Source organism: Triticum aestivum, chromosome 6A, assembly GCF_018294505.1.
Source record: "Triticum aestivum cultivar Chinese Spring chromosome 6A, IWGSC CS RefSeq v2.1, whole genome shotgun sequence".
Classification (NCBI taxonomy): Eukaryota; Viridiplantae; Streptophyta; class Magnoliopsida; order Poales; family Poaceae; genus Triticum; species Triticum aestivum.
The window spans coordinates 436,638,426-436,662,857 of NC_057809.1; positions in this window are offsets into that span (position 1 = coordinate 436,638,426).

Here is a 24,432-nt window from a genome sequence, read left to right on the forward strand (position 1 = left end):
CCTCCAGGTGCGCGAGAGCCCGGGCTACGCCCCGCTGCTCTCCGACGCCGTCCCCGTGGCCGGTATCGCGGACGCCGCCGCGTCTAGAGGTCGCCGCCGATGACCTCGCCGGCCTGACGGGTGGGCCCCGTCGGCCAGGTGATTAGCTTAGTGCTAATCACCGTTAACTAACCCCCCCTGACACTGACAGTGGGCCCCAGCACCACTAACCTTTTTAATTAGGATTAAACTAACCCTGTTTAACCCCCTGTCACTGACGTGTGGACCCCACACGTCAGGTTTGACCCCAGTCAGCCGCGTTGACTGCTGACGTCGTGCTGATGTCATGCTGGCACAATATATATTTTCTGGAATTAAAATAAATCAGGAAATTCCAGAAATTGTTTTAAACTTTAAAAATTCATATCAATTCAACCGTAGCTCAGATTAAAATAATTTATATATGAAAAATTATCAGGAAAATGCAATCTTTCCATCTGTACTAGTTTCATGCATGACAAACCAACTTAAACATGCTGTTTATGGGAAAACACATTATGGCATATATAAGAGCTTACTTTGGAGATGCATTTGAGCTTATGGTTCAAATGGACTTCAAACCAAATGAGTACTAGTTGCATTAGCTCAAACAAAATCACATCTTCATGCCATGTTCATGCATCATATTGTTGCATATGTTTGTGTATTGATTGTTGGCACCGTTCCTTCTCGATAGGTCTTGCTCCGGAGACCGTTCCAGAGTACCTGTCTGTGAAGCAGTGCCTCCCTTGTTGATTTACCAGGCAAGCAAACCCCCTTGTTCATTTCGATAAAACCCTACTCTCTCGCTCCTGCTCTCAGTTATTGCATTAGGACAACAACGATTCATCTGCTACTTTGTGCTGCGGTAGTTGAACCCATTCCTCTGCATGACCTGTCATTGCCACAGTAAATAGTTGAAACCCACTAGCATGTGTAGGAGTTGATTGAAGCCACTGATGTGTTCCTACCATGCTATGCCTGCTATTGCTTAGAGTTGTGTCAGGTCTGATTCATTGGGAATGAATTGGAGTGTTACGATATGTTCTGGTGCTGAGACTTAAGTGTGTGAACACGATTTGGTAAAGGTAGCGGTGAGAGGCCATGTAGGAGTACATGGTGGGTTGTCTCACTAGAACCGTCCTTAAGCCCCTGAGTTCTATGTATGTTGTCCAATGACTCGATACTACCACACATTGGTCTCCGGGCGCTCCAAGCCCTCTCGACTTATTAGCCAACTTGATCTCTGTCCAGGAGTCGCAACTAGTTTCTGGTGTTTGTAGGTAGTGCTATTTTTCTACCAAGTGGCACCCGGCAGGGTGGGCTTGGGACAGACTAGGCACAGGTGGCACGGTGTACCAAGTGGCACCCGGATGGTGGGCTTGGGAACCCTGCTCACATCGTTTGGGGCCGTGAGCGACACCCCGGCCGGATCTCCTTGCGGATGGAACCCGAATAGGCGATAAACCTGGACTAGAGTCTTGTGTGGTTAGTCAGGTCGTGGCCGACACCCTCGCCAGGCTTCCGCTTGAAGGTTGCCGAGATACATGACGTGTACATGGCGGTAAGTGGCGAGAGCGTGTGTGAAGAAGTACACCCCTGCAGGGTTAACATGATCTATTCGAATAGCCGGGTCCGCGGTTATGGACTTCTTGGATGCTTACATGGTACATAGACAACTTGAAGTGGATACTCTAAAATGTTCAAGACAAGTGTGAGTGCTATGGATGGCCTTCTCGTAGGGAGACGGGGATGAGTCCATAGTAGTGTATTGTGTGGTGATTAGTGGACTCGTGTACGTTGTCTCACCTCAAGAGTTTCTTGTAGTCGTAGAACAGGATAGCCACAGAGTCAAAGCTGGCTTGCTGCAACTAAAACCCACATTACCCTCTTGATACAAATGCATGTATGATAGGATCTGATGTAAGTCTTGCTGAGTACCTTTGTACTCATGTTGCTTTATTTATGTTTTTGCAGCGGAGACTTCGGTCTTACTAGTGTCTTGTGGACTTCGACGAGTAGCTTGTACCTCAGCTACGGTCTTGATCGGATATTGTAGTTAGTCAGGCTCTTCAGCCTTTTTCATTTATAGATGTCTGTACCCAGACATGTAATGCTTCCGCTTGTTGCTTGTATGCTCTGTATGATGGGTCTTGTGACCCCTGTTTGCAATAAATGCTATGATGGCTCTTCTGAGCTTTTATCTATATGAGTTGTTGAGTTATGCTGTGATGCCATGTTGTACAGCACATACTTGCATGTTATGCGTACGTGTAATGTGTATTGCTATGTGTGGGATCTGACTATCTAGTTGTTTATCCTTAGTAGCCTCCCTTACCGGGAAATGTCTCCTAGTGCTTCCACTGAGCCCTGGTAGCTTGCTACTGCTCCGGAACACTTAGGCTGGCCGGCATGTGTCCTTCTTCATTCATGTGTCTGTCCCTTCGGGGAAATGTCACGCGATGAATACCGGAGTCCTGTTAGCCCGCTACAGCCCGGTCCTGTTAGCCCAGTGCTACAGCCTGGATTCACTCGCTGATGACCGACACGTTCGATGCTGGGTCATGGATGCCTGTCCCTGTAAGTTTGTGCCACTTTGGGTTTACGACTAGCCATGTCAGCCCGGGCTCCTTATCATATGGATGCTAGCGACACTGTCATATACGTGTGCCAAAAGGCGCAAACGGTCCCGGGCAAAGGTAAGGCGACACCCGTGGGGATACCGTGCGTGAGGCCGCAAAGTGATATAAGGTGTTACATGCTAGATCGATGTGGCATTGAGTCGGGGTCCTGACAGCCTTGGTATCAGAGCCTGACTGCCTGTAGGATTACTAAGCCAAACTGGTCGAAGTTGAGTCTAGAAATTCTTTAGTTATGTAAGGGAATTGATTGTGGGAAGGAACGTAAGGCTCCTTTTACTCCTTTACCTCATGGCCTTCTGATCTGAGTCATCCTATCTTTCCTACGGGGTTAAGGAACTAGGCTTTCTCTTCCGTCTATCAGGATCACGTGTTACTACTCCGTAGTCCCATAGGATTGGTTGATCAGAGTCATACCCCAGTTTTGAGTATTTCCGGTGTAGTCTGTTTAGTATGATCTCAGAACCTTGAGTAATGCTGATGAGTATGTTACCACCCCATTTTTAGTAGGATGTCTCATTCTGAGCATTTTACTGCCGTTATGCTGCCGGAATTTCCCTAGGAGTTCGAGAGATACTAATTCCTTGTCCTACATTCTACAGTCTATAGTTGATGCTGACTCCGTCCCTGGTTTCGTTTCTCAGGATGTCATCAAGTTCTATTGTTCGTAGCCAGAACCATGGAGATGGTAGGGATGAGGATCCTCCCGACCCGCCTTCGTTGACAGAGTTCATGTTAGAAATGGAGAGGAACAAGCGTGAGTCTAACCGTTTGTTGGCACGTATCAAGGAGAACATCGCACATCAGTCCAATAAGTCTGCGACCATTCATGACTTCATTCGCTTGCACCCACCTACCTTTCATCATTCCATCGAGCCACTCGATGTAGATGACTGGCTCCGTAGCATCACTCATAAGCTGCGTTCCGCGAGCGTAGCTGAAGATGACAAGGTCACCTATGCCACATACCACCTGGAAGGTCCTGCTAGTCTTTGGTGGCAGAACTATGAGGCTATGCTTCCAGCTGGCCAGATTCCTACATGGAAGGTTTTCACTGAGGCTTTTCGCGAGCATCACATTCCCCAGGCCCTCATTGATCGCAAGAGAGAAGAGTTCTGTAGTTTCACCCAGAATAAGATGGCTGTTGATGCTTATAGTAGAGAGTTTGAGAACCTCGCTCGCTATGCCACAGAAGAAGTGTCCACGGACGCCAAGAAGCAGGCTAGGTTCCGGAAGGGTCTCAACCCCAAGTTGCGTCGTGATCTCCACCTGCATCATTGTGATACATTCCAAGCCCTTGTGAACAAGGCCATTAATGCAGAGACAGCTCAGCTAACTTACGAGGAGTCTCGTAAGCACACCCGTGATTTGGGATCTTCCTCCCGTTCTAGTTCTCAGAAGCGCCGGATTTGGGCTCCAAACTCCGCTCTTCCTTCCGGTTATGCGCCGAGGCCATCCCATGTGGTGCCTCCCCCAGCTCAGCCATATGTCCCACCCAGGCCTACTGGTAGACCGTTTGTCAGTGCGGGTCCACGTCCAACTTCAGGGACTTGCTTCACATGCGGAGAGCCAGGACACTATGCACGTGACTGTTCTCAAACTAGTTATGCTCCACCCCAGCCCGAGAAGACTGTTGGCTGTGTTAAGCCATCACGCAAGATGATCAGTGTCAAGTCAGCCCCCACTGAACGTGGACGTGTGCATCACGTGTCAGCTAAAGACGCTCATGATGATCCGGATGTCATTCTTGGTACACTCCTTGTCAATTGTCACCCAACATCAGTTCTATTCGATACTGGAGCATCTCACTCCTTCATTTCTGAAAGCTATGCTAACTTGCACTACCTGTCATTTTGTGATATGCCAACTCTGCTAGTCATCCAAACTCCTGGATCCAAATGGCAAACCTCTAGTGTAAGCCATGGTAACGAAATCCTTGTTGACAGACTTGTATTCCTTGCATCACTTGTAGCCCTCAAGTCCTCAGATATTAACATCATCTTGGGTATGGACTGGATGACAGCTCATCATGCCAAGATTGATTGTTACACCAGATCTGTTCAGCTTACACACCCATCTGGCAAGATAGTCACTGTCTCCACTAGAGTTGCAAAGCGTCAGCTCTATTCTCTTAATGCCAGCCCTCTTCCAGACCTTGAAGATATCCCGGTAGTCCGTGACTTTCCGGATGTCTTTCCAGAGGAACTGCCAGGTGTTCCCCCTGACAGAGATGTAGAGTTCGTCATAGATCTTATTCCAGGAACAGCTCCAATCTCTAGGAGACCTTACAAGATGGCACCCTTAGAACTAGCCGAGCTTAAGAAACAACTTGATGAGTCCTTGCAAAAGGGTTTCATCCGTCCTAGTTCTTCTCCTTGGGCTTGCCCCGTCCTCTTCGTCAAGAAGAAGGATGGTACGGACCGGATGGTTGTAGATTATCGTCCCGTTAATTTGGTCACGATAAAGAACAAATATCCGCTCCCCAGGATCAACGACCTGTATGATCAGCTCGCAGGATCCTCAGTCTTCTCCAAGATGGATTTGAGGTTAGGATACCACCAAATTAAGATCAGAAACGGGGACATTCCCAAGACAGCCTTTGTTACTCGTTACGGTCAGTACGAGTACACCGTCATGTCCTTTGGTCTAACCAACGCCCCAGCCACATTCTCCCGCTTGATGAACTCGATCTTCATGGAGTACTTAGATAAGTTCGTCGTGGTTTACCTCGATGATATTCTTATTTACTCGAAGAACGAGGAAGAGCATGCCGAACATCTTAGACTTGTGTTAGAAAAACTCAGAGAGCACCGCCTTTATGCCAAGTTCTCCAAGTGTGAATTTTGGTTGCCAGAAGTGACCTACCTAGGCCACGTAATCTCTGGTAAGGGCATTGCTGTCAATCCCGAGAGAGTTAAGGCCGTTCTCGATTGGACTCCACCTGAAACCGTTAAACAAGTTAGGAGTTTCCTTGGTCTAGCCAGCTATTGTCGCCGCTTTGTTGAAAATTTCTCCAAAGTAGCCAAACCCCTCACGGAACTTCTCAAGAAGGATAAAAAGTTCGAGTGGTCCCCACAGTGTGAGTACAGTTTTCAGGAACTGAAAAGACGCCCGACTTCTGCTCCCATACTTGTGCCACCGGATTTCACAAAGGACTTTGTTATCTATTGTGACGCCTCACGACAGGGACTAGCTTGCATTCTTATGCAGGATCGTCATGTGATTGCCTATGCATCTCGACAGTTGCATCCACATGAGGATAATTATCCTACACATGATCTAGAGCTTGCAGCCGTAGTCTATGCACTGAAGACCTGGCGACATTACCTTCTTGGTAAACATTGCGAGATCTACACCGATCACCAGAGTCTCAAGTATATCTTCACCCAACCGGATCTGAACCTTAGGCAAAGACGTTGGTTGGAGTTAATCACAGATTATGATCTAGGGATTACCTACACCCCAGGCAAGGCCAATGTCATGGCTGATGCTCTAAGCCGTAAATCCTATTGCAACAATCTCATGTTGCAGCAAGGCCAACCACTTCTCCATGAGGAATTCGGTAAGCTTAATCTTCACATTGCTCCTCACGGATTCCTTTCTACCTTGGTGGCGAAACCTGATCTTGAAGATCGGATTATCGCTGCTCAAAAGCAAGACACAGGAATTTCTCGGATCAAGAGAAACATTAAGAAGGGAGTTGGTGGATGTTTCTCTATGGATGATCGTGGTGTTGTTTTCTTTGAGAATCGCTTGGTGGTTCCCAAGAATCAACATCTGAGACAACTGATTCTTAAGGAGGCGCATGAATCTCCTCTCACGATTCATCCCGGTAGTACTAAGATGTATCAGGACCTACGCCAGAGGTTCTGGTGGACTAGGATGAAGAGAGAAATCGCTGAGTTCATTGCTAAATGTGATGTTTGTCGTCGCGTTAAGGCAGAGCATCAAAGACCTGCTGGCACCCTTCAGCCTTTAGCTATTCCTGAATGGAAATGGGATAAAGTTGGTATGGACTTCATCACCGGCTTTCCCAGGACCAAGAGAGGGAATAACGCTATCTTCGTAGTCGTTGATCGTCTTTCCAAAGTGGCTCACTTCCTACCTGTTCGAGAGAGTATCACTGCTAGTCAGCTCGCTGACTTATATATTTCTCGAATAGTATCACTTCATGGTGTTCCACTAGAGATCAATTCAGACCGTGGCAGTCTTTTCACTTCTCATTTCTGGGAGAGTTTCCAAACTGCCATGGGAACCCATCTTTCCTTCAGTACCGCTTTCCACCCTCAGTCGAGTGGTCAGGTGGAACGGGTCAACCAAATTCTCGAAGACATGCTTAGAGCTTGCGTTATCTCATTCGGTATGGATTGGGAGAAATGTCTTCCTTTTGCCGAGTTTGCTTACAACAATAGCTATCAATCCAGCCTCAAGAAAGCTCCTTTTGAAGTTCTCTATGGACGAAGATGTCGAACACCTTTGAACTGGTCAGAAACCGGTGAAAGACAATTCTTTGGACCGGACATGATCCAGGACGCAGAAGAGCAAGTTCGCATCATTCGTGAGAATTTGAAAACAGCCGAGTCTTGTCAAAAGAGCCAGTATGACCGTCGTCATAAGGAAGTGGCTTATGAAGTTGGCGACAAGGCTTACCTTCGGGTTACTCCCATGAAGGGTACCCATCGTTTCGGTATCAAGGGCAAGTTGGCTCCTCGTTACATTGGTCCTTTTCGCATTCTCGCTAAACGAGGAGAGGTTGCCTACCAGTTGGAACTACCCCCACATCTTTCTCGAGTTCATGATGTCTTCCACGTCTCTCAACTCAGGCGTTGCTTCTCGGATCCCATCCGCGGAGTGGACCACGAAACGCTTGATCTCCAAGATAACCTGACATACCGAGAGTACCCGGTTCGCATTCTTGATCAAGCAGAGCGTGTTACCCGACGTCAGAACATCAAGTTTCTCAAGGTTCAGTGGTCTCATCATTCCGAGAGAGAAGCTACTTGGGAGCGAGAAGATCGTCTTCGACTGGAGTACCCCGCTTTCTTTCCGTCGACCCCTGAATCTCGGGACGAGATTCTTTCAAGTGGGGGCGAGTTGTCACATCCCTAGTCTGGTATGACCTAGACTAGCTAGTCATTTGTGCATCATGTTTATATTCCATTTAAATTTGAAATGAGGATTGGTGGAACCCTCAGAATCATTTTTGGAAATGACCCAAATAAAAATTGCTCCAAAAAGGTCCAAGGGAATGTTCATGTTGCTCTATGAAAATATTGGTCAGAGGTAAAAATCAAACAAATATTTTAGGAGCTCATGGATATTTAATTTTGGCCATTTGGATTAATCCGATAATTATTTGCTTTGTATATATATTGTCATATATATATAATATGGTCCAAAAATTATGCCATTTATAAAGGAGCTCTGGATTAATATAACTAGCTTCCATAAAAATTGGCATAAGTAAATAAATTGATTTAGTATTAACAAATGTCAGAAAAATTAGAAAAGAAAACAAAAAGGGGAAAACCCTACTTGGACTACCTGGCGCCTAACTCCTGTGCAGCCCAGCGGCCTAGCAGGCCGGCCCAGCCAGCAGGCGGCCCAGCCGCCTCCTCCTCTGTCGTCTTCTCCCCCTCGCCAAGCAGCTGCGTGCCGCGCGCACCGCCGCGCCGCGCCACCTCCTCCCTCCCTGCCTGCCTGTCCCCCCCCCCTTGTCGCTCTGGACGATCCCGCGCGACGCCACGCACGCCCCGCACCTCTTCTCTCCTCTCCCTCGCATTCGCTCTCTCTTCCTCCCCCCTCGTTCTCTCCCGAAACCGAACGCCGTCGCCGCCGACAAGCACCACCGCGGCCACTGCCTCCCCCTCGTTCCTCCGTCGTGTCCACGCGCTCCGCCGCTGTGGGCTACGCCTCTTCGACGAGACGCACGGCGCCGGACGCCCTGGAACGCCGCCATCGCCATCGTCTTCGTCACCGGCTGCCCGAGATCGCCGACAACGCTCCGGCCGCACCAGTGCTTCCCCGAGCCCACTGGCCTGCTCGGCAACTCCGCCGTGAGCCCCTCTCCGTTTCCCCCTGTTTCCCCCTCCTCCCCGTGCTCGTTTGCCCCGTCTAGCTAGCTCAACCACCGCGCCCGCAAGTTCCTCGCCGCCGGCCATGGCGCCACGGTGGCATGAGCCCAAGCCAGCCACTCCCGCGCGCGTCACCGTGTTCCTGGTGACGCCAGGAGGCCGTAGGAGCCCTCCGCTTCCACTGCCGTGCACCACAACGCCGCGGCCGCAAGCCGCCGAGCTCCGGCCGCCGCCGCGAGCTTTGCTCCGGCGAGCTCCGGCCTCCCCAGCTCCTCCCACCTGCCCCTCCAGGTGCGCGAGAGCCCGGGCTACGCCCCGGTGCTCTCCGACGCCGTCCCCGTGGCCGGTATCGCGGACGCCGCCGCGTCCAGAGGTCGCCGCCGATGACCTCGCCGGCCTGACGGGTGGGCCCCGTCGGCCAGGTGATTAGCTTAGTGCTAATCACCGTTAACTAACCCCCCCTGACACTGACAGTGGGCCCCAGCACCACTAACCTTTTTAATTAGGATTAAACTAACCCTGTTTAACCCCCTGTCACTGACGTGTGGACCCCACACGTCAGGTTTGACCCCAGTCAGCCGCAGTTGACTGCTGACGTCGTGCTGACGTCATGCTGGCGCAATATATATTTTCTGGAATTAAAATAAATCAGGAAATTCCAGAAATTGTTTTAAACTTCAAAAATTCATATCAATTCAACCGTAGCTCAGATTAAAATAATTTATATATGAAAAATTATCAGGAAAATGCAATCTTTCCATCTGTACTAGTTTCATGCATGACAAACCAACTTATACATGCTGTTATGGGAAAACACATTATGGCATATATAAGAGCTTACTTTGGAGATGCATTTGAGCTTATGGTTCAAATGGACTTCAAACCAAATGAGTACTAGTTGCATTAGCTCAAACAAAATCACATCTTCATGCCATGTTCATGCATCATATTGTTGCATATGTTTGTGTATTGATTGTAGGCACCGTTCCTTCTCGATAGGTCTTGCTCCGGAGACCGTTCCAGAGTACCTGTCTGTGAAGCAGTGCCTCCCTTGTTGATTTACCAGGCAAGCAAACCCCCTTGTTCATTTCGATAAAACCCTACTCTCTCGCTCCTGCTCTCAGTTATTGCATTAGGACAACAACGATTCATCTGCTACTTTGTGCTGCGGTAGTTGAACCCATTCCTCTGCATGACCTGTCATTGCCACAGTAAATAGTTGAAACCCACTAGCATGTGTAGGAGTTGATTGAAGCCACTGATGTGTTCCTACCATGCTATGCCTGCTATTGCTTAGAGTTGTGTCAGGTATGATTCATTGGGAATGAATTGGAGTGTTACGATATGTTCTGGTGCTGAGAGTTAAGTGTGTGAACACGATTTGGTAAAGGTAGCGGTGAGAGGCCATGTAGGAGTACATGGTGGGTTGTCTCACTGGAACCGTCCTTAAGCCCCTGAGTTCTATGTATGTTGTCCAATGACTCGATACTACCACACATTGGGCTCCGGGCGCTCCAAGCCCTCTCGACTTATTAGCCAACTTGATCTCTGTCCAGGAGTCGCAACTAGTTTCTGGTGTTTGTAGGTAGTGCTATTTTTCTACCAAGTGGCACCCGGCAGGGTGGGCTTGGGACAGACTAGGCACAGGTGGCACGGTGTACCAAGTGGCACCCGGATGGTGGGCTTGGGAACCCTGCTCACATCGTTTGGGGCCGTGAGCGACACCCCGGCCGGATCTCCTTGCGGATGGAACCCGAATAGGCGATAAACCTGGACTAGAGTCTTGTGTGGTTAGTCAGGTCGTGGCCGACACCCTCGCCAGGCTTCCGCTTGAAGGTTGCCGAGATACATGACGTGTACATGGCGGTAAGTGGCGAGAGCGTGTGTGAAGAAGTACACCCCTGCAGGGTTAACATGATCTATTCGAATAGCCGGGTCCGCGGTTATGGACTTCTTGGATGCTTACATGGTACATAGACAACTTGAAGTGGATACTCTAAAATGTTCAAGACAAGTGTGAGTGCTATGGATGGCCTTCTCGTAGGGAGACGGGGATGAGTCCATAGTAGTGTATTGTGTGGTGATTAGTGGACTCGTGTACGTTGTCCCACCTCAAGAGTTTCTTGTAGTTGTAGAACAGGATAGCCACAGAGTCAAAGCTGGCTTGCTGCAACTAAAACCCACATTACCCTCTTGATACAAATGCATGTATGATAGGATCTGATGTAAGTCTTGCTGAGTACCTTTGTACTCATGTTGCTTTATTTATGTTTTTGCAGCGGAGACTTCGGTCTTACTAGTGTCTTGTGGACTTCGACGAGTAGCTTGTACCTCAGCTACGGTCTTGATCGGATATTGTAGTTAGTCAGGCTCTTCAGCCTTTTTCATTTGTAGATGTCTGTACCCAGACATGTAATGCTTCCGCTTGTTGCTTGTATGCTCTGTATGATGGGTCTTGTGACCCCTGTTTGCAATAAATGCTATGATGGCTCTTCTGAGCTTTTATCTATATGAGTTGTTGAGTTATGCTGTGATGCCATGTTGTACAGCACATACTTGCATGTTATGCGTACGTGTAATGTGTATTGCTATGTGTGGGATCTGACTATCTAGTTGTTTATCCTTAGTAGCCTCTCTTACCGGGAAATGTCTCCTAGTGCTTCCACTGAGCCCTGGTAGCTTGCTACTGCTCCGGAACACTTAGGCTGGCCGGCATGTGTCCTTCTTCGTTCCTGTGTCTGTCCCTTCGGGGAAATGTCACGCGATGAATACCGGAGTCCTGTTAGCCCGCTACAGCCCGGTTCACCGGAGTCCTGTTAGCCCAGTGCTACAGCCTGGATTCACTCGCTGATGACCGACACGTTCGATGCTGGGTCATGGATGCCTGTCCCTGTAAGTTTGTGCCACTTTGGGTTTACGACTAGCCATGTCAGCCCGGGCTCCTTATCATATGGATGCTAGCGACACTGTCATATACGTGTGCCAAAAGGCGCAAACGGTCCCGGGCAAAGGTAAGGCGACACCCGTGGGGATACCGTGCGTGAGGCCGCAAAGTGATATAAGGTGTTACATGCTAGATCGATGTGGCATTGAGTCGGGGTCCTGACAAGAGGCGCTGACCGTTTTGGGCGGGAAGCGCGCACGGGCGATGGAGGGGCTTTGGGTGGGCCAGGCTGGTCAGGAGCGGCCGTGTCAGCTGTCCGCATGTCCCTACCGGACACGCCCGGAAACGAGAGGATGCACCGACTCTCGCGGCTAAAATCGTACACTACACATGTCGGAGTAAATAGCCATGGGTAGCCGAGCCGGCTTCCCCTGGCCCTTCTGAAAAAATTACGAGCCCGTCCGGCTCTCAAGAATCCAAGACATGGTGCCGCCTTCCCCTTGTTGGCTGTCAGCCAGGCTGGCTTTTGGAAGGCGGCCCGACTTTAGCCCTCATGAAGAAAGCCATGGGAGGGTCGACTTCGAGAAGCCGGCCGCGAGGAGGCCGACTCTAAGAAGCCGACTCCCATAGAGCGGTCGAGACCGTACCCTCAAAGTTTGCATCCACCTAGCGGCGATGAGACGGGGCGTGGCTACAGTAAAGCCTGCCACCCCCAAATCCCGGAGCACGATCGGCACAGTGCGCCGTACGGGTGACCATGACCCGCCCGGCGCAACACTATTGCCATGCCGACCCTGACGCAATCCACGACGGACTACCAGCGCGGCCCATGGGCGGTGGGTCCCTTCGGGCAGAGAGACACCCGAAGGCGGCCACACCTCCCCCAGTCGACCCAAGAGAGAGACGGCTCCCCGCAGCCGGCTAGTCATCTTCCTCGAAGGAGACGCCCCATTAAGGAGACAAGACGCGGTGAGGCTACAGTGATCGCCCGTCGGGCGGCGGCACTGTAGCCACGCCTACCATGACGAAGCCCACGTCACCAAGATGGAGCAACAGTAACCAGCCGCCGACCAGGTCCTGGACAGTGGGGCCTGCCTGTGGACCAAGGGGCCGGCAGCCAGCGGGACCCACCAGTCGGCGGGCCCTAGCAGCCGGCGCAGAAGCCGGCGAGCGCAGTCACAGACGGCTGGGCCCCGCGCCCAGTCAGATTACCATTGTACCCCTGGGGGGTAGGCCTATATAAACCCCCGGGGCACCGATGCAAAGGGTTAGACCCCCAGCTAGTTTTAGACACCACACAAGGAGAAGAAGCAAGCTAGCCGTGCCCTTCTTCCTCCTCCCACCGAACAGCTCAAGGAGCATTGTGTAGCTACTTGTCCATCTAGTGATCATGCGGAGACCCCGCAAAGCAGCAGTAGGGGTGTTATCTCCACGGAGAGCCCCGAAGCTGGGTAAGATTCGCCGGCGTGCATGTCTTCGCCTCATCCCGTTTCCAGGCACCGGTGACGTCTTACTGGCTCCCACAATGATAAGCCACCCATTGGCATATGTCGCACCTACCACCCGACATTTGGCGCCCACCGTGGGGCCAGGTGCATCGTCGTCCGGAGACCTGTTCTGGACGGGAACCCTCTTCCTCCCCAGCGAGCGTAGGCAGCCCGGCACGCCCGATGGCACTTTCCACGACGCGCTGCAAGGCGTCACCAGCATCTGCGCGGCGAGCAGCCTCGCCAATCTCCTCGATGAAACCCTCATCTCCGACGAGCTCGCCTCTGATGCGGGCACCGACCACCTCGCCAACCTCCTCGGCCAGCTCCATGTCTCCAGCGAGCCCACTGTGGATCTGGAGTCGGTTGGCTCCACCGACCCGATGCCTGTCGACTCCGACACGGCCTCCTTCGACACCTTCCCCACCAACGTCGCAATCTACAACGACCCGCTTCCTCGGACCGACGGCCGCGATACTGTCACCACCGAAGTGATGGTCGTCGGACACGGCGGCCCGGCCGACGAGAGAGCCCACGACGCCCCGCACGCGGCGGCCCACGACTTGTCCACCCCCTCCCGGCTGATGCCGACGACGAAGCACTGGAGGCGCGCCGCCTCTCCCTCCAAGCAGAGGGCCGGAGGCTGGCTTCTGTGAGACGCCTCACTGAAGCCTACCAGCGCGAAGCTGACCGCGCCGCCTTCGACACGCCGGCCCCGGGCGGGCCAAGCCGGGCTAGCATTGTCAAGCAACGCGGCGCCGTCATCGCCGACATGCTGGGAGTCGACCGCCCAGTCTATGCCACTCCGCACGAGAACTTGCGTGCGGCCCAGGCGGCCGTGGACGAGTTGGACGGCTTGGAGGCCGAAGAACTCCCCCACATGACCCGGCGCATCCAGCAACTGATTGACGCGGCCGCACGGCGGCACAAAGCCGACGCCCGCGCGGGAAGCCCTCCCCGCGCCGAGATCACGGCGCGATGTCCCGGACACCGACTACGAGCAACGCCCGTGCGCGGCGCGAGAAAGAGCCGGCGGCCAGCCGAAGCCGGACCCGAATCTCCATCGAGCGAGACGCGGACGGCCATCCCCGAGCCATGGAATGGCGGGGCAACCCGCCTCCGCCTCGACCCCGTGGAGAGAGATATCCCACCCCGCCGCCAGTGGCGCACCCGACTCTCAGCGGCCGACTAGGTCGCCGCGAAGGAGTCGGCGAGAACGACGCCCGCCATCGGATCGACCGCCTGGCGCGATCCCTGGCGCTGGAAGAAGAAGACGATGTCGGCCTGCCTTGTTTCGGCCCCCGCATCCGCGACGAGCCTTTCCCCAAAGGGTTCTCGCTCCCAAGAGACACGCCCAAGTACAACGGCTCCGTGAAGCCGGAAGATTGGTTGATCGACTACTCCACGGCGGTCAGCATAGCCAACGGCAACCGGCGCGTTGCCGTGAAGTACGTGCCCCTCATGCTGCAAGGCACGGCGCGGACCTGGCTCAACAGCCTCAAGCCTCTCAGCATCAACAGCTGGCTAGATTTCACCGAAGCTTTCATCCGCAACTTCACCAGCACCTACAAGCGGGCCCCCAAGCCCAGGCAGCTCTCCCTGTGCGTACAGGGCCCAGCCGAGTCCACTCGCGACTACCTCACGCGTTGGGCCGAGCTCCACAATTCTTGCGAGGGGGTGCACGAGGTGCAAGCCATCGAATACTTCACTGCCGGGTGCCGAGAAGGTACCCTCCTCAAGCACAAGCTCCTTTGCGACGAGCCGACTACCCTCGACGAGCTTCTGGACATAGCAGACAAATACGCCACCGCCGACTCTTCGATGAAGACCGAGCTCCGGGTAGACGCGTCCGGGAAAGTACTCACCCGGCGCCCAAGACGCCGGCAGGGGATTCCGGCCGACGCCCACACCCGAACGACCACAAGCGCAAGGGCCCTGCGCCGCCTCCCGCCAGTCGGCAGGTGGCCACGGTCGAAGACGCGCTGCCTGAAGGGCGACCCGCGCCCAAGAAGCCCAAGGGCGGCCGGCCGGCTTGGCAGCCGGCTTTCTCCTACGAGCAAACTCTCGACGCCCAGTGGAAATTCCATAGCGGCGCGAAGCCATCCAACCACACAACCTGGAAGTGCCATTGGCTCACCCGAATCTCTAAAGGTGAGGGGCTCGCGCCTCCTCCGCCTGCCGGCCCGCCGCCTCCGGCTCCGCCGCCTTCGGCCGCTCGGCCCGCAGTCGGAGCCGTGCACGACGAATTCCCCGACGAGCAAGCAACCTACATCGTATTTACAAGCCAGCTTGAAGACCGGCGCGGCAAACGCCGAGAACACCAGGAAGTCAGCGTGGTCGCTGCCAACCCCGCCGGACACATGCATTGGTCAAAAAAACCCATCAGCTGGAGCCGGGCCGACCATCCGGAGGTGATGCCGTCTCCCGGCTCTTATGCGCTAGTCCTGGAAGCCACCCTCGCGACAGACAGACGCGCTGCCCGCTTCTCCCGCGTGCTGATAGACGGCAGGAGCAGCATCAACATCCTGTACCATGACACCCTGGAGAAGCTAAATGTCAAGACGAAGCAACTCATGCCTACTCGGACAGTGTTTCATGGCATCGTACCCGGCTTGTCCTGCGCCCCCATTGGCAAGATCAAGATTGATGTACTCTTTGGGGACAAGGAGCATTTCCGCCGGGAAGCAATATGGTTTGAAGTGGTGGACCTGGAGAGCCCCTACCACGCGTTGCTTGGCCGACCCGCCTTGGCCAGATTCATGGCAGTTCCCCACTATGCATACCTCAAGATGAAGATACCATGTTCCAAGGGCGTCATCACCGTAGCCGGCGATTACAAGAAGTCTTCCGAGTGCGCTGCCGCCAGCAGCCGGCTGGCCGAGTCCCTTGTGATTGCCGAAGAGAAGAAGATGTTGGACCGGGTCGTGGCCATGGCCAGCAAGCAGCCGAACCAGTCCTCCGACCCCAAGGAGTATGATGCCCAAGGATCTTTCCAGCCGACCAAAGAAACCAAGAAGATACCCCTTGACCCCGAGCACCCCGAGAAGTTTGCCGTCATCAGGGCAAGCCTGAACAGCAAATAGGAAGGCGAGCTCACCGATTTCCTCCGTGAGAATCGGGACATCTTTGCATGGTCCCCCAAGGATATGCCGGGTGTTCCGAAGGAATTCTCCGAGCACAAACTACACATCCGAAAAGACGCGAAACCAGTCAAGCAGCCCCTCCGCTGACTATCAGAGGAAAAGAGAAGGATTGTAGGGGAGGAGATAGCCCGGCTTCTGGCAGCTGGCTTCATTATGGAAGTCTTCTTTCCAGAGTGGCTTGCCAACCCGGTCCTCGTGTTAAAGAAGAACAACAAGTGGCGCATGTGTATAGACTACACAAGCCTCAACAAGGCCTGCCCTAAAGATCCCTTTGCCCTGCCGAGGATTGACCAAGTGATAGACTCCACGGCCGGATGCGAGCTGTTGAGTTTCTTGGATGCTTACTCAGGATATCACCAGATAAAGCTAGATCCGGACGACCGCCTGAAGACCGCCTTCATCACGCCATTTGGAGCCTTCTGCTACCTGACTATGACATTCGGCTTAAGAAATGCCGGTGCCACTTTTCAGCGTTGCATGCAGAAGTGCCTCCTCAAGCAACTCGGCAGAAACGCTCACGTCTACGTGGACGACATTGTGGTGAAGACGGAGAAGCGCGGCACCTTGCTGGGAAGACCTCAAAGAAACGTTTGAGAACCTACGCCGGTTCCAAATCAAGCTCAACCCCGAGAAATGCGTGTTCGGAGTGCCAGCCGGCCAGCTCCTAGGCTTCCTGGTCTCCGAACGCGGCATCGAATGCAACCCGGTGAAGATCAAGGCCATCGAGAGAATGGCGATCCCCACCAAGCTTCGAGACATCCAAAAGTTCACCGGATGCTTGGCCTCCTTGAACCGCTTCATCAGCCGGCTCGGAGAGAAAGCTCTCCCCCTCTACCGCCTCATGAAGAAGAGCACTCACTTCGAGTGGAACGACCAGGCCGACCAAGCTTTTCACGAGCTGAAGAAGATGCTGGCCACGCCGCCCGTCCTAGCGGCGCCGACTGAGAAAGAGCCCATGCTCCTTTACATTGCCGCAACCAGCCGGGTGGTCAGCACCGTCATCGTAGTCCAACGCCCAGAAGAAGGCCGAGCCCAGCCGGTCCAGAGGCCGGTGTATTATTTGAGCGAGGTGCTGTCCGCTTCAAAGCAGAACTACCCGCACTACCAGAAGATGTGTTACGGCGTGTACTTCACCGCCAAGAAGCTGAAGCCCTACTTTCAAGAGCATCCCATCACGGTCGTATGCACCGCCCCGCTGGCCGAGATCATAGGCAGCCGGGACGCATCCGGCCGGGTGGCGAAATGGGCCATCGAGCTGGCCCCTTACACAATCTTCTACCAGCCCCGCACCGCCATCAAGTCCCAAGCACTGGCCGACTTCCTCGTCGACTGGGCCGAGACCCAGTACCTGCCGCCGGCTCCCGACTCCACCCATTGGCGCATGCACTTTGACGGGTCCAAGATGCGCACCGGCTTGGGAGCCGGCGTCGTCCTTACCTCTCCCAAAGGCGACAAGCTCAGATACACGCTGCAGATTCACTTTGCCGCCTCCAACAATGTAGCCGAGTACGAGGCACTCATACACGGGCTCCGGCTTGCCAAGGAACTCGGCATCCGCCGGATCCTATGTTATGGCGACTCAGACTTGGTGGTTCAGCAATCATCCGGCGACTGGGACGCCAAGGACGCAAATATGGCAAGCTACCGCTTCCTGGTTCAACAACTCAGCGGATACTTTGAAGGATGCGAGTTCCTCCACGTACCGCGAGCCGACAACGAGCCAGCCGATGCCCTGGCTCGAATAGGCTCCACTCGGCAAGCAATACCAACCGGCGTCGCTCTACAACGCCTCCTCAAGCCGTCCATCAAGCCGTCTCCAGAGTCCGATTCCATCTTCGTACCGCCTGACCCCGACGCGGCCGGGTCCGGCTCGAAGAACCAAGCAGGCGACCCGGGACTTCAGTAGTCGGCCCGGGGACTTCGGCAACCGGCTCGGGGACTGCCACACCCGGCTCGGGGACTGCAGTAGCCGGCCCGGGGACTGCACCAACACAACAGCCGGCGGCCGACTCCAGCATTTCACCACCCAGCCCGCCCACCCTGGTGGCAGTAGCCACATTGGCAGTAGGAGAAGTCGCGGCTCCGTCATGGGCTCAGTCCATCCTCAACTTCCTAGTAAACCAAGATCTGCCGGCTGACGAAACAGAGGCAAGACAAGTCCAACGTCGAGCCGGAGCATACACAATCGTCAACAGAGAACTCGTCAAGCGCAGTGTCACTGGAGTCCTCCAACGGTGCGTCGAGCAAGAGAAGGGCATTGCAATCCTCAGAGACATTCACCAAGGAGAATGCGGCCACCATGCGGCTTCAAGATCACTCGTCGCCAAAGCTTTCCGCCATGGTTTCTTCTGGCCGACTGCTTTGGATGACGCCAAAGAATTAGTTAAATATTGCAAAGGGTGCCAACTCTTCAGCTCCAAGCAACACATGCCGGCTTCGGCACTCAAGACCATTCCCCTCACCTGGCCCTTCGCCGTTTGGGGACTGGACATGGTGGGCCCATTCAAGACGGCGCGCGGCGGCATGACGCATTTGCTCGTCGCCGTGGACAAATTCACCAAGTGGATTGAGGCAAAGCCGATCAAGAAGCTGAATGGGCCGACTGCTGTGACATTCATCGCAGACATAACAACTCGGTACGGCGTGCCACACAGCATCATCACCGACAATGGCACGAATTTTGCCAAAGGAGCCTTGGCACGTTTCTGCGCAGCCCAAGGTATCCGGCTGGACTTAGCGTCCGTCGCCCACCCGCAGTCAAACGGCCAGGTCGAGCGAGCCAACGGCCTCATCCTCTCCGGCATCAAGCCCCGACTGGTCGTACCACTGGAGCGTTCAGCCGGCTGTTGGCTCGATGAGCTGCCGGCTGTCCTCTGGAGTCTGCGCACTACCCCAAACAAGTCAACCGGCTTCACTCCTTTCTTCCTCGTGTACGGTGCCGAGGCGATCATCCCAACCGACATCGAGTTCGACTCGCCCCGGGTAACCATGTACACGGAGGCGGAGGCCAAGGAAGCACGAGAAGACGGCGTCGACCTGCTGGAAGAAGGCCGGCTGTTAGCCCTCAGCCGGTCTGCCATCTACCAGCAGGGTTTGCGCCGCTACCACAGTCGGAAGGTCAGGCCAAGATCTTTCCAAGAGGGCGATCTTGTGCTCCGGCTGATCCAGCGAACAGCCGGCCAGCACAAGCTCTCGGCCCCTTGGGAGGGCCCCTTCGTCATCAGCAGAGCTCTAGGCAACGACTCCTACTACCTAATCGACGCGCAGAAGCCCAACGCACGCAAGAGAGACGACTCCGGCAAGGAGTCGGAACGACCATGGAACGCCAACCTCCTTCGAAGATTTTACAGTTGAAATGCAGTATGTATCACGCTAACTTTTGTACTAAATACGAGACAATAGGCCCCCCGAGGAGGGCTCGGGGACTGCCATCTTTTATCTATGAATGAAAAGTATCATGCTTATGACCTTGTCATTTCATTTACTTGTTCCGTCCGGCACCGGGTTCGACTAGTCGGCCCGGGGACTGGCCGACTGGAGTTATATTAGAAGTCCTACCCGCGGTCAGACAAGTAGTGTGCCGACACCCAGGCTTAGCTCTTGCCAAAGTCGCAGTTCGAAGAACCGGCTGTCCGGCTGGCAAGAGTCAAAAGCAGGAAAGGATGCCCACACGAAAAATGGCCAGGGACCAACGGACTAATATAACGAAAGCCGGTTTGCCGCCTACCACCGACCGACTACCAAAGTAGCCGGCCGGCCGGTTTCCATTCACTTCACTTCAATCCAAGAAAGCTCGAGTACTTGCCTCCCCAAAGAGGGAAGGCGGCAAAGGAAAAAGCCTAAGGATAAAAAGCATACGCGAATGGAAACCAAACATGCACATAATAATATTTACATAAAAGACCTCCAAGAGGCCAGCATTCAACATAGTTTGGATACACCCCCAGTGGGTGGAACTGCGAAAGCTTAATAAAGATTGTTCAAAAGGCAACAAGCAGGAAAAATAAGGACGGCAGGTCAAGCTGGCGGAGCGACCGACGAGCCGGGCTGGTCGGCGGAGACGGTTGTGCCGGCTGAAGGAGTGGCCGGCTGGCGAACCTCGGCTTGATCACCGCCTCCCGCAGAGGGCGCGCTTCCACGCGCCTCGTTGCTGGAGGCACGGTCAGCCTGAGGCCGGCCGGTTGTTCCACTAGCCGGCTCGACGTCTTCACCGTCCTCTTCTTCGTCATCCTCGCCCTCGTCGCTGGAGGCGATCTCCTCTGCCGAGTCCTCGCCCACCGCCGGGTTCAGCCCGAACCACTCCTCCGGCTGGGCAACGCCGTCATCATTGATTTCAGGTGCAAAAACGCTGATGTCGGTGCACTCGGCGATCGTCGAAGCACGCTGGGCGATAGCCGGCCGCACCTCCTCCAGCTCCGCGTCGGCCTCCAGCCGCCAAGTGCGCAGCTGGTCCAGGTTCAGCCCTGGGTACCAAGCTCGAACGAACTCCAACGCCCGCCCGGCTCCAAGACGGGCCGCCGACGCCTTCCAAGCTTCAAAGCGACCGACTGCGACCTCCAGCCAGTCGGCAGTCCGGCTTGGGGTGCGGGGGATCGTCTCGCCGGGCCAGAGGGCGGCCAACACCTGCGCCCCGGCACGTTGGAGCCGGCGAAGCATCCGGTGAGCCGGCTGCAGCCGCGCTTGGACAGCCAAGAGCTGCTCCTCAAGCGTCCGATTCGCGTCCGGCGCGATGTTGACCCCCGCCTGACGGCGCGCCTCGCGATGGGCCTCGATGGTTTGGGCGGCGAAGGCGGAGTAGCCGGGAAAGTAGTCTGCACAAGAAAATAGGCAGCAGCACAAGTCAGGCCAAAAACCAGGCGGCAAGGGGCAGGAGAGGAGCGAGGAAGGCGGCTTACCGTCGATCAAGTCCTCGATGCGGCCGAAGCCTTCATCCAGCGCTCGCCGGGTCTCAGCCCAGCTCGCCGCCTCGGTCTCAAACTCTGCCTTCAGGGCGGCCTCGCTATCCTGCGCTTTCTGCAGGGCCGCCTTGTGGCTCTCCTCTTGGTCAGCCAGCTTCTTGGCCAGGCGGTCACGCTCCTGGACCAAGGCAGCGTACTCAGCATCCTTGGTACGAAGGGCGGCCTGCGCTTCGCCGAGCTCCCTCCTCAAGTCGGCGTTGGCCCCTGAAAGCACGAAAGACGAAAGAAAAAAACCAATAAGGAAAAAGTCGTCAAGGAAGATCCGACCCGACTGCTCAGCAGTCGGCCCGAATCTCGGGGACTACACCCAGTGGGTGCGCTGACGCGCCCCCACAGGAGACAGACAAGATCAAGCACTTACTTCGGCTGTTGGCCAGGTCGTCGGTCTTCCGACCCAACTCCTGAGCCTGGGAGTTGAAGGCGGCAGCACGGGAGTTATGATATTCCTGGAAGTTCAGACAGGAAGCAAAAATAAGGTAGTCGTCAAGAAAGATCCGACCCGACTGCTCAGCAGTCGGCCCGAATCTCGGGGACTACACCCAGTGGGTGCGCTGACGCGCCCCCACGGAAGAAATCAAGAGACCAAAGCGGCCAAGAATGAAAGACTCACCCGGATGGCGGCCCGCGTCGACAGGAACTCCTGGGTGTACTGCTGCAGCAGGGCGGCCTGAGCTTGAAGCCGGCTCCGGACCTCTTGAGCCGCCACATTCAGCTCGCCAGTCCCCCCGCTGGGAGTCCACTCGGACGTGGCGGTGCTGGCCGCCTCCAGAGCCTCCGCCGACTGGCCGGCGCCCGCAACTCGGCGCGACTCCGGCGGAGCGGCGCCTCCCCTGCGCGCCGACGCGTCACCGGCTGCACCTCGAAGCCGGCTCCGTCCTCCGGCTCACCCCCGGCCGGCTCCTCTGGCGCCGCTGACGATTGGCCGCCTTGGCCCGCTCCGGTTGGCGCTGCCGGCGGCGCTCTCCCCGCGAAGACCACGAGGTCCTCCCTCCTCTCCATCAGCGGCGGGTCTTGGACGATTTCCTCCGCCAGGGGCAATGGGGTGTCAGGGGCCACGGCTCGGAGGGGAATGGCGAGCAGCGGAGGCTGGTTACGCGAACCCTCCGCCTTCCGTTTCCGCGGTCGCCGCCTCCGCCTGGGCCTTGGCTGCCGCGTCGGCCTGCTCCCTCGCCGCCTGGGCGGCCGCTTTTTCCGCCGCCTCACGCTCCTCCCGCGCCTCACGGGCGTTCCGCTCCGTGGCCTCCCTGAGGTCGGCGCGGGGGTCCACGCGGCGGGAGCCCGAAGACCCTCCAGTCGGCCCAACTACGGAGCCGCCCGGACCCCGCTCAAGGGAAAGCGGCGCCCTGTCCAGCGAGCGGGAAAAGGTTAGGAAGAATGTTCGAACAGAGAGAACGATGAAAAGCATGCGACCAGGCAATCGACGACTTACGCTGAGACCGCCTGAGGCTGCTTCACCGCCTTGCGGAAGCGGGCCGCTTTCGCGGCCGCCTCATCTCGTTTGGTCGCCGCGGTGGAGGCTTTGGACTTCTTCGGCCGACTGCCGAAGAGGATTGACGCGGCCCGGCGCTTCTGTGCGCCGCCGCTGGCAGCCGGCGCGGTGGACGAGCCCGCGCCCTGATGGTCGGCCGCCGGCTGGCGACGCGGGGCGACTTCGGCTTCGGCATCATCCGGCCAGTCCTCGAAGCTGGCGGTAAGCCCTGTGCCTCCGGGCTCGGCGTCGTCCCCCACGACGGCGTCTTCCATGGCGGCCGCCCCCAAATCCGGGTCGTCGACGTCGTCCACCGTGCGGTCGGGGACGTACTGGCGTTCTATCCCTGCTGCCCCGGTCGTCGGCGGAAGAAGGGGGTTCTGCTAAGAAGAACCGACCGATCAGAAGCCGGCCATCATAAAGCCGGCTACCAACAAAAAGAAGAAAGAGAGGAAAGCTTACCACGGGCGGAGGGTTGGCGCGAGAATACGGCACCTTGCCGTATCGCCAGTCCTCGGCGAGCTTGCAATTGGAGATATGATTTACCATGTACGACACCTCCGCATGAGGCATCTCCCTGGTGCTCAGCCGGCTTGGGTCGAAGCGGCCGCTCATCTGACACATCATGTGGGGCCGGCTTTGGAGAGGAAGTATCCGGCGCTCCACGAAGGCGGCCACCAAGTCGGCCCCGCTCAGGCCTTCCGACTGGATCATCACCCGAAGCCGGGAGACGGCAGCGTTCCCGGCCTGAGACAGTGACCTGGACCGGAAACTCCATGAGGGCTGCCTCCCAGCCGGCGGGCCGGCTACGTAAGCCGGCAGGTTGACGTGGTCTCCTTGCTGGGCGACGTTCTTCACGTAGAAGTACGACTTCTGCCAGATCTTCACCGACTGGATCAGGGGGATGGACGGGAACGGGTTGTTCTCGCCCGACCTCCTCATGGCGATGATAGGCCCCGCAGGGGGCGGGCACGCCTGCGACGACGGTGCCGAGTTTGCTCTGGAAGAATTCCCCCCAGAGCTCCAGCGTGGGGAGCAGCCCCAAGAAACCTTCGCAGAGAGAGACGAAGGCCGACAGCAGCATCACCGCGTTGGGCGTGAGGTGATGCGGCTGAAGATTGTAGAACTCGAGGAAGGAGCGCAGGAATCCGCTCGCCGGAAGGCCGAAGCCGCGCAGGAAGTGCGAGCGGAAGACGACCCGCTCGCCCTCCTCCGGTGCCGGCGAGATCTCCGTCTCTGGCGCCAGGCGGACCCGCACGAGGTTGGCGTCGGGCAGGCGCCGAGTCTGGCGGAGGAACTCAACATGGTCCTCATGGACGTTGGAGCCATCCCACGAGCTCGACAGCGCCATGGGAGCAAGACGATGTGGCGGCGCGGCGGCGCTGAGACGGGAGGCTGCGACGGCAACGAGAGGAAGAAAGGAGGACGAGAAGGGGCAGAGCGAGAGAGAGCGTGCGAACCTCTGTCTCTCCCCCTCCTCCCCCTACTTATAGGCTCGCGTGGCGGAGCCGAGGAGGCGCGGCGTGGGGAAACGTGGGGATCGATCGTGCCCACTCCCCCACGTCCCGCGTTTATTGCGCCCTAACGGCGAAATAAAATCGCCACGGGAAGGCGAGCGGTCCACCTGGGCCGCAGAAGATCAGTGTTCGGGCCGAGGCCTAGGAGTGGCGGGCCCGGGCCTGTGGCGGCGTCCCGTCACGCGCGTGCGCTGGCAGGGTCTCGCTGCCACGTGGCCCGCGGGAAGGCCCACGGTCAGCATGC